The sequence below is a fragment of the Panthera pardus genome, unplaced genomic scaffold (genome assembly GCF_024362965.1).
Source record: "Panthera pardus isolate Hobbes unplaced genomic scaffold, ASM2436296v1 HiC_scaffold_15, whole genome shotgun sequence".
Lineage (NCBI taxonomy): Eukaryota > Metazoa > Chordata > Mammalia > Carnivora > Felidae > Panthera > Panthera pardus.
Window position 1 is genome coordinate 58,354,922 of NW_026526710.1, and position 15,037 is coordinate 58,369,958.

Here is a 15,037-nt window from a genome sequence, read left to right on the forward strand (position 1 = left end):
TGCATGGTCAGTTACATCAGATCATTCTGAAATTCAAACCAGCAAGGTATATATATTAGGGGCTTCACACTTAAGAATTTGTGAAAGATAAAGATCAATAGGTAGCCAAGACTTGAAGAATCATTATATACAATTCCAAGGAATTTGAATTTTATCCATGGGGAAATCAATACTATGTTTAATGCAAGAAATGACATAAACAATCACGGGGGAAGTGCAGAAGGAGATGAGACGGCAGAACACACAACTAAGAAACTGCACAGCAACCAGATGAATAAATGTGAAAGCCTAACTTAAAAGGGAGTTACTATGATTAATAAGAGGAAGGAGTGAGTTAGCTCTAAATGGTATAGAATTTTTGAAATGCAGTAAACTTAAATTTAGAAAATGTGGGAGGGAAAGTACCATAGAATGATCCAGAGCTTTGTTTAGACTTGAGCCACTAGGTGAATGATGGTGCACTTCACTAAAAGAGGGGGCATAAAAGGAGTTTTTGGACTTAATATGGTCAAATGAGGGACTCCCTGGAGGAGTTTGAATTGCCGGGTGGGGGCTGCTGAAATGGAAATTATCTAGTAGGCAGTTGGCTTTTTGGCTTCTGAGCTGAAGACAAAGGTATATACATTAAAGAACAGGGGTTGAACATGGTACCCTGGGAACATCAAAATATAAGGGAAGGATGAAGAAAGAGGTCATTGAAGGAAAATTTGCTCATCTTTCCTCTCACATTACTTTTCATCTTCCTTTTGAATGCCAATGTTTTCCAGCTTTCTGTTATTGTTCCCTTTCTTTGTTTGTTTGTTTTACATGCTTTTCTCTTGGTAATTTTATCCATTTTTGCCTTTGCCTCCAGGTTGATGAAATCTCCATACATTTTCTTTCCAGAAATTATCTTTAAAAAATGCTTATTTATTGAGAGAGAGAGGGAGAGAGAGAGAGGAACAAGTGGGAGAGGGACAGAGAGAGAGAGGGAGAGAGAGAATCTCAAGCAGGCTCTACACTGTCAATACAGAGTCCTATGCAGGGTGGGCCCTGATACCATGAACCACAAGACCATGACCTAAGCCAAAATCAAGAGTCGGATGCTTAACTTACTGAGCCACCCATGTGCCCCTGCTATTCAGAAACTCTAATTTATTTTCAATTGATCACAAATAGGACCAGCTTCAGACAACACTAACTTAATATGTCTCTCACCTACTTACCTTACCCAAACAACACTCTCAACTTCTGTGCTCCTAAGGAAAATTAACACTCTCAACATCTACCCCATGAACTTCTCTCATTCTTAGATGCTATCAACAAACCCAAAACATTATCCTAAAATACTTCTCCTTCTCTAGACATGATCCATAACTTCACCATTTCTGACCTTGGACTATTGAACATGCATCTGGACTACTTACTCTCAGTGCTTCCCAATTTCAGACCATGTTTCACACTGTTCCAGAGTGAACTTACTAAAAAGGGATCTAGTTGCTTTAAACATTTAGAACTATTCACCTCTCAACACCCCACCCCCAGCAGTCGTGTGTAGCATAATGGTTAAGAGCAAGTGTTTCGGGACTATTTGAAGAACTGTGTTGCCAGCCATTCCAATAGAGTTAATTAAGATGGAAGCTGACAGAAAGAGAGTCTTTCACAAAGGTTTCTTCACATTAATTTCCCAAATCTTCACTGTTCAATGTCATTCTCCTCTTAGCATATACTATAATCCCTACATCTATTTGATAGGGGGAAATAAAAAGAACTTCTTAGAAGTTGCTACTGTAAGGTCACATTTTCTTGTCCATTCCAAATCTCAGTTATCTAAATTCCAGATTTTATATTCCAATCACATTTCATTTAAACACCTTTGTCTAACAAGAGTTATGTCTGATCCCAGTTTGACCGGAAGAGAAGAGACAAGGAGTAAATATAATAGCATATCTGGTCATTATTCAAAGTCATTCTCTTTAAGGTAAAATTTTGCTTCTCTAAATGCTTTCCCCACTTCCAACTATGGACCTCACTGTTAATTCTATTTTAATACTGTATCATCATCATCATCATCATCTCTCATCATCATCAACTTAGCATATATGCTGCTTCAGTATGCTTGGCATTGTCTTAAGTGCTTTATATTTATTAATTCATCAATCCTCCAAACAACCCATGGAGGTTGTTACAATTGTTGTCTTCATTTGTAGATGAAGAAAGTAAGGAGCTGTGAAATTCCCTAAGGTTATGCAGCTTAAAAGAAGCAGCACTGGGTATGTACCCATACAATCTGATTTCAGAGTCCATTATCTTATCCACTACACAACACTGCTTTTCATAACCCTGTACTACACCGACAATCATATAAACAATATAAAATGATATTATTCCTGCCACTCCATAATTTCTTGAATAACATCCAGACTTGTCACCTTGGAATATAAGCAAAGTTCAAATACTTCTGCATCCTATTTTCTCTTCAACCTTCCACAGGCTCTGACCGGGCCTTGGTATATGCTGTTCTTGTGACTCTAGAGAATCTCTACATGAGTTGACTCACAACCTGGTGATAATGAGGATCATGACCAAATACATGAAATTTATCAGCATTTGTGTCCTCTATAAAACATTAATGACTTGGAGTGCCTGAGTGGTGCAGTCCGTTAAGTGTCTGACTCTTGATCTCGGCTCAGGTCATGATCTTGCAGTTTGTGAGTTCAAGCCCCACATCAGACTCTGTGCTAATGGTGAGGAGCCTGCTTGGGATTCTATGTCTCTTTCTCTCTGTCCCTCCTCCACTTGTGCTCTCTCTTTCTCTCAAACAAATAACCTTAAAAAAACATTAATGACTCAACCTTAGGGTGGTGTTTCAATTACATTTTCATTTTCAATAACTGATAGGTACTCTGGAAATGCACAGATTAATAAAAAACAAAGCACATTATAAACTTTAGTTGTTTAAAATCTTAACTTTAGGTTGAACCTCTTAAGCATGCTGGTGGGGACATAAAGTGGTGCAGCCATTTTGGAAAACACTTGGGTAATTTCTTTGAAAAGCAAAAAACATACCCCCTCCCCCCAAAATACACTTACTATGGAATCTAGCCATTCCATTTCTAAGTATTTCTAAGAATGAAAATACATGTCCATATAAAAACTTGTACATTAATATCTAGTAATCTTAAGTGTCAAAAACTGAAAACAATCCTAATGGCCATCAACTAGGTGAATAAAACAAACTGTGGTATATCCATACAATGGACTACTATTCAGCAATTAAAAAAAGAATTATAATATTAGTATATACTATAACATGGATGAATCACAATGTCATTAACCTTACTGAAATAAGCCAGACAAAGAAAGTATATATACCACATGACTCCGTTTATATAACATTCTAGGAAATGAAAACTAATGTTTCATGACAGTAAGTGGATCAGTAGCTGCCTGGACATAGTTGGTAGGGATAGGAGGAGAAGGGAGAGATAGCAAAGGGGCAAGAGGAAACTTTTGGAGATGACTGATATGTTCATTATCTTGATTGTAGTCATGGTTGCTTGAAGGTGTATATGTCAACTTTTCAAATTGTATACTTTAAATATTTACACTGTTTTTCATTGTCAGTGATACCTCAATAAAGCTGTTTTAAAAATACCAATAAAAAATAAAATCTTAACTTTAAATAGAACACGGTAGGTTGTGTTATTAATTTATAAATGCTTAATTAAAGAAAATACCACACTTTAAATCTTATTGCACAAATCATCGTTTCTAACTCTGGAAGCACGTACTACTTTTGAGTATATTTTATAAATATTTATAAATTCTTCTTTGTTCCACACACACACTCACACACATGAATAGCACAGCCTTTTTGATTACACAAAGAGCACATGGATGCCTGTTATTCTGCATTTTGCTGAGAGCATTTAGCACAACAATCCCTGAGGCAAACTTTCGAAACAGGCTGTTTTTAGAAAAAATCTCCTTAGGGAATCTCTTCTCCTGTTAACTCCTGAATAATCAGTTCTTTTTCAGAAAATAAAGTAAGGTGTTTCAAATACGTATTGTTTGTGAATTTATGTCCTTTGTCTACAGAGTAGCAAGCTAGAGTAGAAAAAAAATCACTGGGCTGGTTCTAGCACTTTATGGTTTATTTCATATGTTTATTCATGGTTTATTCCAAACCATATGGTTTATCCCATGCATTCCTTTACTTAATGTACATGTTTTGAGCACCTTCTGTGCACTGAATTTGTCTTCAGGAAGTTTACAGTGTAATGGAACACACAGTGCATTCAACAGCACATTCAATCCACAAGTATTTATTGTGTGTCTATAGCATACCCTGCATTTTCTACCCACATAAATAACAGACTGTCGTAAGTACTAGCAGTCTTCTGGGGAAGTCATGTATTGTGAGAGGGGATGAGTTTGGTATAGTGTGTTATAACTGCAGTGGTGAGTCATGCTGCTGTTGCAGGAAAGTGGTTAGAAAAACAAGAGACAACCTCACAAAGGAGGTTAGAACCTACAGGGTGACTCTTTTAGTCACGTGACTTTGGAAAACTAACTCAACCTTCTTGAGACCAGATAAATTCATCTGAAAAAGGATAAGACTTTTCCAGAGACCATACAAGCTCTCTTATGGGTTTAAAATACCAGTTCTACAAATTTAGGAAAAGAAAAGGAATATAGCTAATGGAAATCAAGAGTAATATTTTCCCCTAAGGCTTAAGATTGGAAAAAAGAGCCTAGAGCTAGACTGTAGAGAGCGTCAAATGTCAAACTAGGGAATTTATATGCTTTATGTGTATCACTGGTCACCAAAGAATTTCAACATCCCTTCATCATTAAAAAAGTTTAGTTCAACCCCACTATATGAATATTTATTCATTTGTGAATTATACACACATGGTATAGATACATTCTATCTTATATATACTTCTCCAGAGTCTAGATAAACAGAGAATACTTTCCAATTCATTTTGTAATTTTGATTCCTAAACCTCTCAAGGAAAATATAAGAAAGGAAAACTATAGACCAATCTTGATCAAGACTATAAATGACAAAATTTTTAAAAGAACGTTGATGAACTGAATCCAGCAATACATTTTAAAGGATAGTATAGTTAAATTAAACCTAGAAATGTAAGTTTGGTTTAACATTAGAAAAATGAAGTAATAAAATCACCACATTAAAAACTTAAAAGAGGAAAAACTATATCTGCATGTCAACAGATGTAGGAAAATCATTTGATAAGATCTGACAACCCACTGATGATTTAAAAAAAGTCTAGTTGTCTCCTCCAGCCATCCAAGATGCAAAAAAGGAGAGAAGGCTAAGGGGAAAAAGGTGGCCCTGGTTCCTGCTGTCGTGAAGAAGCAGGAGAACAAGAAGGTGGTCACTCCCCTGTTTGAGAAAAGGTCCAAGAATTCTGCCTTCAGACAGGACATCCACCCCAAAAGGGACCTTACCCACTTTGTCAAATGACCCCACTACCTCTGGCAGCAGAGGTAAAGGACTATTTTCCATAAATGTCTAAAAGTGCCTCCTGCAATTAACCAGTTCACCCAGGCTTTGGACCACCAAACAGCTACTCAACTGCTTAAGCTGGCTCACAAATACAGACCAGAGATAGAGCAAGAGAAGAAGCAGAGACTGTTGGCCCCTGGGGCTGAGAAGAAAGCTGCCAGCAAAGGGCATGTCCCCACTAAGAGGCTGCCTGTCATTTGAGCTGGGGTTAATACTGTCACCACCTTGGTGGAAAACAAGAAGGCTCAGCCTGTAGTGATTGCACATGATGTGGATCCCATTGAATTGATTGTCTTCCTGCCTGCTGTGTCATAAGATGGGGTTCCCTACTGCACATCAAGGGGAAAGCCAGGCTGGGGCACCCTGTCCACAGGAAGACCTACATCTTCACACAGGTTAACTGGGAAAACAAAGGAGCTCTGGATAAGCTGGTGGAAACTATTGGGACCAATGACAATGACAGATATGATGAGATCCATCTTTACTGGGGAGGCAGCATCCTGGGTCCATAGTTGATGGCTCACATTACCAAGTTGGAAAAGGCAAAGTCTAAAGAACTGGCCACCAAACTGAGCTAAGTGTGTGCTGCTGAATTTTCTGTACATAAAAGTAATAGAAAGTTCTCTTTTAAACTCCTTTAGCAAACTAGGAATGGAAGAGAAAATTATTTTCATCTGCTAAAAAGTATTGACAAAATTGCTCAAGATAAACCTCATACTAAATGGTATTTTCTTTATAATTAGGAAGAAAACAAGAGTGTGCACTATATCCTCACTCATTCAATAATATAGTGCAGATTTTGGCTAGTGCTCTATGACAAGAAAAACCTATAAAATAGGGTTATTTAAAAGGAAGACATTAAATTGTTATTACTCTTGAGAGATAAATTGTTTATGTAGAATTCAGTATGATTATATTAGTCTGAACAGGCTAGATTATTCTGTGATAACAAAGAACCACAAAATATTTGATGCTTAAAAACCAAAAACTCATATTTTATTCACACTACCTGTCTAACAAGGGTGAGCAGAGAAGTGCTCACTGCATTCTCTCAAGGACCCGGGCTGACAGTAACCCAAATGAGACACAAACAGAGGGAGAGGGGAAAATCACCAAACTCATGAATGTTGGTGGCTGGTACATTCAACCCATTAGTGATGGAAATTGGATGAAGGGTAGTCTTAAAGGGAAGTAGGTTTAGTGGTGAAGGTGTTGCTAAGTGAAAGAGCAGTGCTAACTAACTGCAAACAGAAATATCCAACAAGCCTTTAGAAAGGTAGGGTTGAAACCCAGAGTTGAAATTGGGATTCAAGAAGAAAACCCATGAAGAACTAATAATTCATTTGTTTCAATATGTTCAACAAATACTGGTTTTTTCCAGGAATACAGTGATAAAGAATACTGATTTAAATTGTTGGACTAACAAATCCTGTATTTTTATGGAATCTTTTCTTATCAACAGTGAGGATTATTTACACAGACTAAATCTGACTGCAGAGGTCCAATTTGTTTCCTCTTTTTTAAAAATCAAAAGGAAATGCAACTCGGTTGCCTTAGAGTTGTATCAGACCAGGCACAGATATTTTTTTCAGAGTCACTTGTGGTGACTGAAAAAAAAGAATAATTGTGATGCGTAGTACTTATGGTATGTAAACACAGAATATTAATAGCAATAACTAAGTGTTTATTAGAATTCCATCAAAATTGACCTTTAAACAACTTATGTGACTGCTTAAAGAAAACCATCTATAAGACTGCAGGAAAAATCCCAGAAGAGCTGGGAGAGGAAAGTCTGCTGGATTGGGAGCAGGGAGGGAATATTGTGAAGGAGGCCCGCAGGGCAGGGAGTTGGCAGAAGCAATAAGAAAGAATTATGAATTTTTTCTACGGTACTTAGATATGGATGTAGGTTTGAATTATGCCATTATATGCACAGATTTGTACTTACGTTGAGTTTAACTCATAAGTAGAGAAAATTATTTTAATTGAGCTATTTAAGAAAACACCTCCAGCAAAATCAAAAGTAAACTGTGTGGTGCATGCTACTTTCCAAGGCACACTATTTTAGCGAATGCATTTTACCTTTATGATAATTATCAAACACTTATGTTTTATGGATAGAGCCCTATAGCATAATGCTCTGCCTGCTTTGCATAACTATGATGATTTGCTCCCCTTCTTAATACAGCATAAATGTTTTTGTCCTTATGCGATTGATCTTGTTCCCTGGTGGCTGGTTCAAAACATTGGGCCTCATCCAAGGTACTGTTGCAGAATATTAGTCTTCTTTTTTTTTTTTCAACGTTTTTTTTTTTTTTTTTTTTTTTTATTTTTGGGACAGAGAGAGACAGAGCATGAACGGGGGAGGGTCAGAGAGAGAGGGAGACACAGAATCAGAAACAGGCTCCAGGCTCTGAGCCATCAGCCCAGAGCCTGACGCGGGGCTCGAACTCACGGACCGCGAGATCGTGACCTGGCTGAAGTCGGACGCTTAACCGACTGCGCCACCCAGGCGCCCCAGAATATTAGTCTTCTGATAATAAAGACTTTTTTTTCATTTTCTTCATCTTCTGTGATTTTGTTTCTCCTACTCTGCAGCCTCAATAGATGAGCATCCCTTTAGCTGGCTTTCAGTTAATTAAAAAGCCTGTAGCAGAGTACAGAATGTGCCCACAAGAAAAACTCAAGCAGTGCAGATGGCACCACCTCTGCACTCAGAAGCAGAAAAGTAGTTCTCTGAAACAGCTGTGGGCTGGGAGGCTCTGGGTGGCCTCTGCCTTCCTGGCATGCAAACAAGAAGAATGAATCTGGCTTGAATTTCCCCTGCTCAAATCAACTAATCCTATGGTAAACAGCTTTTCGGCTGTGGGAGAGTTCAAAATGTACTCTCTGCAGCCGTAATTTTTTGCTGAAGTTGTGTGCTATCTGGGATGATGTATGTGCTACATATTGCCCAGAAAGCTGTGCCTATGTGTGTGGGTACAGAAGATGGAGAAACTGAAGGAAGAAGAGGCAATGGTAGCCCAGGCATTTTCTACGAGCTCCCTTTTGATCTCTGTAAAGAAACTCTAAGGTGTGGGGTTGCACCTTTATTCATTTTTCCTCCAGTTGCTCATATAACAGAATTTGGGAAGATTCTAACAGCCTGTGGCTTAATTGCAGCCAGGTTTTACCTTACCATATTGTATAAGCAATAAATATTGATTGGATGTAAATGCATTCCAATGTATTCCCCTGCCCTCAATCCCAAACACAAAGAACCAAATTACTAAGGGGCACAGAGTTCAATTCCCTTTTTGTGAGCATGAGAAATCTTGCTGTTAAAGCAAACTGAAAATTAATGACCCCATGATATTCCCAAGGGCCTGGTAGAAGAAAAGATGTCTCAACCCAGAATCAAGGAATGCATAACAGCTTGAGGTCGAGTCTCCACACACCAGTGATTGAATAACCTGTTTGGATATAACTTTTAAATTAGTGACAAATTATACTATAGCCAGAGGAGACTGTTCTTGTCATTATTTCATCTCTGTGTAGGCAAGTTACGACTCTACCCTACAAATCAGGCAATGAACAATCAGTACATTAACAAAGAAAAAGATGAGGTTACATGATCTCAAGAATAGGACCAACAGCCATTTCTAATCAATTAACTTCTATGCTTGTTTTTAATACTCGAATTGACTAGATTTCTGTTATCATAGCTAGTATGCATTGATGGGAAGGGAGAAAATTCTCTGGGACCAAAGGATGCAGGACAATGTGAAGCTATCTCATGGAATATGATTTAAATGTCTTCTGTATAATAAATAATCAAGAAATTAATAGCAGCAAAAATGGATTTTTTGGTTTTATGGGGCAAAATGTATTCATATCTAAAAGAGAACCATCTTGTGCTGACAGAGCTTATTATACTTCATTTAGGAGACAGCAATGCAGTTATAGTATTTATCTATCACTATAATAAGAAAACTACAGCACTGTTTGTCACTAATTACAATTATGGTGCTATGGTGCTTTTTATTCAAGAACCAAAAACAGATTTTGCTTTTATTTTTAATGCTTAAATTAGGAATGCATTGAGATACAAATTACTGTGTCAAGATTCAGGGTAGAAATGCAATTAGGATTTAGATAACAAATGAACAAAAACACATGATCATTACACTTGTTAGTAGAAAATACTTTGCTAAAGACCTTATTCTCATTTCATTTATGTGCTGTATTACAACTTGCACTTAAGAGATTTAAATAAGAGGTGAAAAATCCATGAGCCATTTAAGATATAAGCAAATGAAGTAACTATTGTCCAGGAAATGGTCTTTACACGTGAGTATAATGAAGCTACCAGGAAATGCCATGATGAAAGTAATCATTTATCTTGAATCAAACAGAAATTTGCTTAGCAAGAACATCACTCTATAATTCTCTTTGTGAATAACAACTAGTTCTAAAAAGACATTAGACAAAATTCCAGTGGATTGTTAAGTAAGAATTTTCTTAGTAATATCCTTTACCACTTGGGAGATTTTCTCAATGGCAACCATGAAGTTCTGTAGCAAATATCCTTATTTTCCTTTTTAGATCAGAAGTAGCCTCCTTGGCTAGATGTACTTCTGACCAATTATTAGGTCAGTAAATCAGGTCTTAAGAACAAAAGTCCAGCTCATAAATGTTTTCCAACTTTTAAAAGTTTGTTATCATTTTATTAATTTAGATTCCTAGGAACAAAAGTTGAATGTTCAATCCAAAGAGATAATACATTCATGAATAGATTTTATCTTCAAATACTAAAAATCTCTACTGAGATTTTAAAACTAAATTTACATATTAAAATTAGGTACATATCTTCCATTTTATTATTAATGAATTTCCCTGTGTTACCTATGTTTGGAACTAACTGTCACATTTCTGACATCATGGCTACACTGTTTCAGACAAAAAGAAGAATGCTTCAAAACTAGCAGTGCTATGATGAATAAAATTTGCCCTTGAAAAGTGTACTTCTCAGTGCTCACTGAGTAACAGGAGTTGACCAGGGGACAAGGAACCAATGGAAAACCTGAACGCTGACCCATAGGGCTTCCAGAGCTACTGAGAAACATTAAACCTATTTTCAGATTCTACATTAAAAATCAAGTATAGGTGCTTATTAGAAAAAGGAGGTGTTCTAGTACAATTTCCAAACTGGCTCACAACAGGCACGAGTGATAATTATATAAGAGTAATGTCTAAGTCAAGCATTCTTTTTTTTTTTAATTTTTTTTAAGGTTTATTTATTTTTGAGACAGAGAGAGACAGAGCATGAACGGGGGAGGGTCAGAGAGAGGGAGACACAGAATCTGAAACAGGCTCCAGGCTCTGAGCTGTCAGCACAGGGCCCGATACGGGGCTCGAACTTACGGACCGTGAGATCATGACCTGAGCCAAAGTCGGCCGCTTAACCCACTGAGCCACCCAGGCGCCCCTAAATCAAGCATTCTTAATCTTTGCTTCATGTCCTCTTGTGAACTTTAAAAAATTGTGCAGAAATGTGTTTGTGTGTGTGTGTGTGTGTGTGTGTCTGGAGAGGGTTTAGAGTTTTGAGCTTTGACTAGTTTTCCAAAGAGAACTGGTACCTCCCCACCACCTTATAACTCTGAAATGGGTACAGAGCACTGACCAAAAAGTGAGTACTTCTCTGTTGATATAGCAGAGAAAGCATGGCTGAAGTCATACAGGACTTGTTTGGCCTCCTGCCTCCACAGTTTGTTAAATCAAGAGAACTGAGCTGATCACTCCTGCTCAGAGACTCTCTGGTACAAGGGCTGCCAGCACCTGTGTTGTTTTTGTGAGTATCAAAAAAGAAACACCTTCTTTTTCTGCCCCAGGCTGAGAACGGAATTCAACTCCATGTGGCTCTGTAACTTTGAGTAAGTTACTTTGAGTAAGATACAACCAACATGTTCCTTATTAATTGTATGGGAATAATTTATTCAAAAATATTTTCACTTATTAAGTGTTGGGCTCAATTTTAAGCAGAGGAAGCAGGTATTGACAAATCAGACAAAAGAACTCTGCTCTCTTGGAACTTATATTCTGGCTGGTGGTAGTTGTTTGAGGAGTGGGGTGGTAGAGGGGCAATAGTTAATGAGAGAGAGAGAATAAGCTACATAATTTATTAACATTTTCCTTAGCATATAATAGGGACTTAGATGGGATTTTATATTTTGAAATTGTAATATGAAACATTATTGGGAGAAAGAGTGTTTCAATTCTAGGAAGTTCAAAGTATTCTTACATGGCACTACATTGCAAGTGGTTTTCAAATCATTAAAAGGACACACCGCTTTAAATCATAGCCTACAAATAATTCAAAATGACAGTTTTTACCCTTCATGCTTACTTCAAAGTCCCCAAGAAAAGATCTGAGCATCTGGAGTTAGCTATCCCCCACCATAGGAAATGGGATTCTCTATCTGGGTACAGAAAGGAGGAAAGGACTCAGATCCTAACAAGTTACCTTCCTCGCCCCCACTGACAGCACATCCAGTCTGGTAGACAAAGGTTTAATGTCTTCCAGGATAAGCAATCTCTGTGACAAACCATTTGTCTTCCCGGTTAGCCAAGGAGATATTTAATAGAGCTGTCAATCATTTTGGGAAGAAAAGAGAAAAAAAAGTGGATGAGAGAAAGAACTTGTTCATTTTGCCCTTACACTATTATTTTCTTTACAAGACCATCAAATTCTAGCCCTGTTGTATGAAACAGATTTGCCTGTTAGCTACTTTACAGGCTGAGGTGACTGCTCATTTCTTATTTTTCACAACAAAAAAGTGGCTGAGACAGTCATTATTTCTATTTCCATTTCTTCTGAAAGCTCTGTGAAAAGAAACCTACCCTGGAGACTCATATAGGAGTAATTAAGCAACAAACTTTGCAATATTGCTGAGCCACAATTGTAAAAGAAAGAGAGGAGAGAAAAAAAAAGATCTGCCCCATTACAGTGTTAGCTTCTATCTTGGAGCCCTAAGTGTAACACGACCCCTTTCTGGGAAGGTACGGAATATTACTACACTTATCTTGGCTCATTTAAGGTGGACATACTGTGTTCACAAAAAAGGCTTCATAACTGTCTCTATTTGCTGTCCAAATCCCAGGGCAACAATAAAATTCTGATTATAGATGTGCATGGGTCATTCTGCTGACCCTCTGACTTCCCAGCAAGGCTGACAACGTATTTTCCCCGCATAGCAATAAAATCCCCACCTCAACCTACCATTGCAAATGCATCCTGTTTAATCCAGAAATTTTTATTTCTGTCATAACCATTATCAATTTGTAATGTCTTTAAAACCTTCTAAAATCTGGCTGCCCCAAGCACTTCTCTGGGTGCTTACTTAATTAAAAAACAAAACATTCGTTGATCACCTGTTATGTACAAGACACTATGTGGGATAGATTAATAAATGTGATATCTGTCCTGGAAAAACTAATAACTTCCTCTTTTTGTCTGAAGTTTTAGAATTTTGCCTGTTGCCCATAAGAGGTGAAGTAGAATCCAATACTAGACTTGTGAGAACGTGTAAAGCATATGCTGACATCTTTCTAATTCCTCAAAAAGCATTTCACTGCCGCTATACTTTTATAAATCATAAAAGTGATTACTTAGACGAACTCCATTATTTTGCATGTCTATTATCTGGACATAGCTAACCATCTAAATTTCCCTTGGGACTTTTAATTTTTTAACCAGATGCATGAAACTGTGTACAGAGTTAAAACTGCTATTTGCCTTTAGTTAAATGTTTAACTTTCCAAATAAAGATTTGCTTATTTACATAACAATATATATCAAGTCTGTAAAGTGTGTTAGGAACCATGCCAGGAACTGTAGATACAAAGATGTTAAGCCTTTAAGGAATTTTCATTGTGTGTTAATACCATGTTTTTTTTTCTGAGATTAAACTGGAAATATAGAAAAATAACATAGAATATACATGTATTAGACTTTCTTTCAAAACCTTCTCTGAATAGCCATACTCTTTAAATTTGTTTCCAACCATTAACATTTACAAGCTTTATGCTTCATTCAGATTCAACCACTTGCTATTCTCTGCTCTTGCCTATGGTCCCACTTTGTACTTTTGTGTTTTCTGTCTTCCATACCACTGGCCTTTCCTTTTTCCATCTGTAGCTCCATATCCATTCATCTATCAAAGTCCTGCTGCAATCCACCCCTCCATAAGATTTTATTCAAAGCATCTTAGTTGGAAAGAATCTTAATCTTATGTAATTGTTCATAGTACTTTGAATCTCTTATGACAATATCCACTTCAAACATTTATTTACACTAGTTGCCATCTCTACTAGATGGTGTGTAGTCTCTCAGGAGAGGGTTTCTATCTGATCCACTTAGACCAGCTCCTTGATTTGAAAAGTGCTCAATAAATATTTCCCAAAGGAGTCTATGATACAAAGTACAATCAAAGCAGGACTTCTCAAACTTCACTGTGCATAAATATCACCTGGAGAGACTGTTAAAACAAGGACTGCAGGGCCCTACACAAGAGATTTAAATTCTGCAGATCTACAGTGGACAACAATAATGCTTATAGTACAGATCCATGAGCTACTGAGTAACACCCTTCTCCACTGCCACAAACACACAGAATATCTGGGGGTGGGATTAGCTTCATAACATTTTTCTGGAAGTGGAAGATACAAACTATAGGCTACAACAAGCCTCATCTTAGCAAGAACTTATTTTAGGAAGAATAACAAAGGTGTTGAGGTGGAAGTAAAAAGAAAACAAAAAAAAAATTGGCTTTACTGTATGTAACATGGTATTCTCTAGCAAGTATATAGGAGGAATAATGTTTTTCTGTTCACACATGTAGGGGAGGCAAAAGTTAGGGTTTCTTGAGTAGGCCTAATAATTAAACAGACATAGACAGATTTTCAGGAGGAAAGCATACCAATTTATATAAGGTTTATGTGACACAGGAGCCCTCAGAAGGAAACAAAGATTCAAAGACATGTCAAAATCTGAAGTCTTTTTTATTAAGTTGAACAAAGAGAAGAAATTGTGGAAAAGTAACCAAATTATGTGGGAAAGTTAAAAGAAGATAAGAATTATTTTAACAAGGTCTGTTTGTGCAGAAGTCTCTCAGCTATGAGTCTTCATCAAAAACTGTTACTTTTTTTCCTCCAGTACAAGGAAGGCATGTTTCACATTGGAGTTTTTATCTCCTATTTTCAGGAAGAAAAGGGAATACTCATAGACACCCTTGTTGTACCTTCTGTTTTTCAGGTGCCTTTAGCTCAAAATAATCTTTATGCCCAAATGGCATATTTGGGGGTGGCATATTCTGCCACTCTTTAAAAAAATTTTTTTTAATGTTTATTTATTTTTAGAGAGAGACAAGTGTGAGTGGGGGAGGGGCAGAGAGAGGGAGACACAGAATCTGAAGCATACTCCAGGCTCTGAGCTGTCAGCACAAAGCCTGACACGGGGCTTGAACTCATGAACGTGAGATC

The 15,037-nt window shown here is 37.2% G+C and overlaps 1 pseudogene; it reads left to right on the forward strand.

Annotated features, from left to right (window-relative positions):
• Window positions 1–1,871: 1,871 nt before the first annotated feature.
• On the forward strand, window positions 1,872–6,030 carry LOC109275605 (60S ribosomal protein L7a-like; annotated as a pseudogene).
• The last annotated feature ends 9,007 nt before the right edge of the window (window positions 6,031–15,037 follow it).